Raw genomic sequence first — 4,175 nt, 5'->3', positions numbered from 1 at the left:
ATCACTTACATGTAACACGCGGTGCTCATCACAAGTGCCCTCCTTAATACCCAACACCCATTTAGCCCATCCCCCACCCACCTCCCTCCAGCAACTTTCAGGTTGTTCTCTATAGTTAAGGATCTTTTATGGTTTGCCTCCCCCTTTCTATTTCTCTTCCCTTCTCCTTAGTTCATCTGTTTTGTTTCTTAAATTCCACATGAGTGAGTTCATATGGTATTTGTCTTTCTCTGACTGACTTATTTTGCTTAGCATAATACACTTGGTGTGTGTGCCCCTTTGAACCACCATTTTTGTATCCTTTAGGTATACAACTAGTAGCGCAATTACTGAGTCATAGGGTAGCTCTATTTTTCATTTTTTAAGGAACCTCCATACTGTTTTCCAGAGTGGCTGCACCAGTTTGCATTCCCACCAACAGTGTAAGAGGGTTACCCTTTCTTTACATCCTTGCCAGCACCTATTGTTTCCTCTGTTGTTCATTTTAGCCATTCTAATGGGTGTGAAGTTGTATCTTATCATAGTTTTGATTTGTATTTCCCCGATGATGAGTGATGTTGAGCATCTTTTCATGTGTTTGTTAGCCATCTGTATATCTTCTTTAGAAAAAAATGTCTATTCAGGGGCATCTGAGTGGCTCAGTTGGTTAAGCATCTGCCTTTGGCTCAGGTCATGATCCTAGAGCCCTGGGATCAAGTCCCACATTGGGCTCCCTGCTCAGCAGGGAGTCTGCTTCTCCTTCTGTCCCTCACGCCGCTCATTCTCTCTCTCTCTCTCTCTTTTGTAAATAAATAAATCTTTAAAAAAAGAAAAATGTCTACTCATGTCTTCTGCCCATTTATTAACAGATTAATTGTTCTGGGTGTTGAGTTTCATCAAGACAGTATGGTCCTGGCACAAAAACGGACAAATAGATCAATGGAACAGAATAGAACACCCAGAAATGGACCCACAACTATATGGCCAACTGATTTTCAACAAAGCAGGAAAGAATATCCAGGGAAAAAGACAGTCTCTTCAACAAATGGTGTTGGGAAAACTGAATAGCAACATGCAGGAGAGTGAAACTAGATCATTTTCTTCTACCATACACAAACGTACAATCAAAATGGATGAGAAGCCTAAATGTGAGACAGGAAACTATCAAAATCCTAGAGGAGAACACAGGCAGTGACCTCTTTGACATCAGTCATAGCAACTTCTTATTAGACATTTCTCCAGAGGCTACAGAAACAAAAGTAATGAACTATCGGGATTTCACGAAGATAAACAGCTTCTGCATAGTAAAGGAAACAATCAACAAAACTAAAACAACCTACTGAATGGGAGAAGACATTTGTAAATAACATATCTGATAAAGGCTTAGTAGCCAAAATATATAAAGAACTTAATAACTCAAAACCCAGTGAACTACCTGAACCAAGTTAAATTAAATGTCTTCAGTATGGCGCATGTTAAGTTGGTAAAAATTTGATTTGTTTTCTAACGTTATCTATCTCATTAGTCTGAGAGCAGTAGAATTTAAGACTGGCAGGTGCCTTATAGTTTTGTGACAATTGTCCTACACCTAGTATTTAACAGAGCTCATGAGAGAATGCAGGATTCCTATTCTTGACTAAAACACAGGCAAACATTAAAAAGCCTGGCAAGACCAAGATGGAGCATAACAGGCATAACTCTCACTTACTCTTGGTGGAAGTATAAATTGGCACACCATTTTGAACAATTTGGCAGTATCATGTAAATTGAATGTGTACATATTCTATGACTCACCAAGGTTACCTTTAGGTATATAATAAGAAGAAAACCTTGGGCTTTAACACTAAGCGTCATAATCTAAAATGTTCACAGCAACATTATTTATAATAGAGACAAAAGGAAATAACTCAAATGTTCTTCAACAGGATCAAATGGATAATAAATACATTGTAATACTTTCATGCAAAGGAGTACTCTTCAGCATAGAAACTGGATAAACTAGAACTATAGTCTGGAAAAGCCTAAAAAACAAAATGTGGATTGAAAAACGCAAATCCCAGAGGAATATCCAAAGTTTGATAGTTGATCTTATGTATTAACTTTTTGCAAAGAATTCAGGCATTCCAAATTCTGGTCCAGTTCTCCTTGCGCTATGCCACATGTAGCAGTATATCCTGCCTATAATTTTGTTTGGCACCAATATCCCCAAGTCTTGCTTATTAAGAAGTTAGATTTCTCAAACTTTGTAATTTTACAAAAGAATTTAACTCCAATTCTGGCAGGTGGCCACCCCAGGAAAATATATGTCTACATTGGATTAGCCCCTTAAAAACAAGGAGACCCACTTTCACCCTTGTTTCTGAACAGGTTAGAATGGGAGGCAAGAATCATTGAATGACTTTAAGGGCATTTACTTTGTTTCTACAGTGATCAGTTGGGCTAACTATATGCCAGGCATATTAATTGTTAGGAGTTAACTAACAAAGAGTCAATCCAATGTCAAGCTGCAGTCACTGAGAAGAATGCCCCATAGCAGCTCCACACTTTTATAGGTGATTCTTAACCTGGGATCCCTGGGATCTGTGGATGGTGAACAGAATGGCTTCTGGTAGAAATAGCTTCAATCATTTGCAAAAAAAAATTAAGTTTTGCAAATGTTTATTTTGGGGAGGATGAGGGTATGGTTTATCTGATGCTCAGATGTAATACTGATCACATTAGGATTCTGATATGATTTGTGATTAGAAAAAAAAAAGCTTGACTTTTGGATTAAAATAGAAAGAGACTGAACTTTCATCTCAGCCATTTATTACCTGTATGAATTTTTTTTTTTAAATTGATGACTCTGTGGGGCTTTGATTTCTTCTCCATAAAATAGAGATTTTATTTTAGTAAAATAAAAGCAATTACTATATCGCTAGATATAGATATAGATAGATATAGATATATGATATATATAGCTATATAATATACATATATATGTATTATGTATCAAGATATATATGTAATTTCTATTAGATGCACTGTGATCTTATTTAGTAAGGTGAAAATTAACAAAATTGATAGCCTAAGAAACCTAAAGGCCTATTGTAACTTAAAGCCAATATTTCCATTGCTCACTATATCCTTCAAGAATGAGATATTGCTCTTTTTCATGGCACCTCTGAGGCGGTAGGCTGCTTCAGGATGAAGCTGAACATCTCTTTCCCAGCCACTGGCTGCCAGAAACCCATTGAAATGGATGATGAGCTCAAACTTCATAACTTTAATGAGAAACGTTTGGCCACAGAAGCTGCTGCTGATGCTCTGGGCAAGGAACGGAAGGGCTACGTGGTCCGAACCAGTGGTGGCAATTACAAACAAGGCTTCCCCATGAAGCAGGTTGTCTTGACCCATGGCTGTGCCCACCTGCTGCTAAGTAAGGGGCATTCCTGCTATCAACCGAGGAGGACTGGAGAGAGGAAGCACAAATCTGTTGGGGGTTGCATTGTGGATGCCAATCACAGTGTTCTCAATTTGGTTATTGTGAAAGAAAAGGGGAGAAAGATATTCCTGGACCGACCGATATCTCTGTGCCTCATCGCCTGGGGCCCAAAGGAATCAGCAGAATCCAAAAATTTTTTAATCTGTCAAAAGAAGATGATGTCCACCAGTTATGTTGTTAGAAAGCCCCTAAACAGAGGTAAGAATCCTACAACCAAAGCACCCAGGATTCAGCGTCTTGTTACAACACGTGTCCTCCAGCACAAACATCGGGTGTATTGCTTTGAAGAAACATTGCACTGAGAAAAATAAGGAAGAGGCTGCAAAATATGCTGAACTTTTGGCCAAGAGAATGAAGGAGGCCAAAGAAAAACACCAGGAACATATTGTCAAGAGACGGAGGCTGTCCTTTCTGAGAGCTTCTATATCTAAGTCTAGTCCAGTCAAAATGAGATTTTCTAAGAGAGACAAATAAGATCAGAGCCACACATACACACACACAAAAGAATGAGATATTTTTCACTCATTAAATTGACAAAAACATTGGAAACAGCCAGTACGAACAATGGTGAAGGGGAGTATGGATTGCTACAAATTTCTCAGAATGCAGGAATGCTGCATCCACATCCAAAACCAAAATCACTGTATGTAAGGGGATGTAGAAAAGGGTATGTATGAAGTTATTTTGCGGTGGCAAAAAATGAAAGTAACTT

General features: G+C 38.3%; 1 pseudogene; it reads left to right on the top strand.

Moving 5' to 3' along the window:
* Nucleotides 1-3,165: 3,165 nt before the first annotated feature.
* Nucleotides 3,166-3,937, top strand: LOC121481874 (annotated as a pseudogene).
* The last annotated feature ends 238 nt before the right edge of the window (nt 3,938-4,175 follow it).

The sequence above is a fragment of the Vulpes lagopus genome, chromosome 24, assembly GCF_018345385.1.
Source record: "Vulpes lagopus strain Blue_001 chromosome 24, ASM1834538v1, whole genome shotgun sequence".
Taxonomy (NCBI): domain Eukaryota; kingdom Metazoa; phylum Chordata; class Mammalia; order Carnivora; family Canidae; genus Vulpes; species Vulpes lagopus.
The sequence above is the reverse complement of the archived record's forward strand: the minus strand, read 5'-3'. Positions and strand labels throughout refer to the sequence as shown.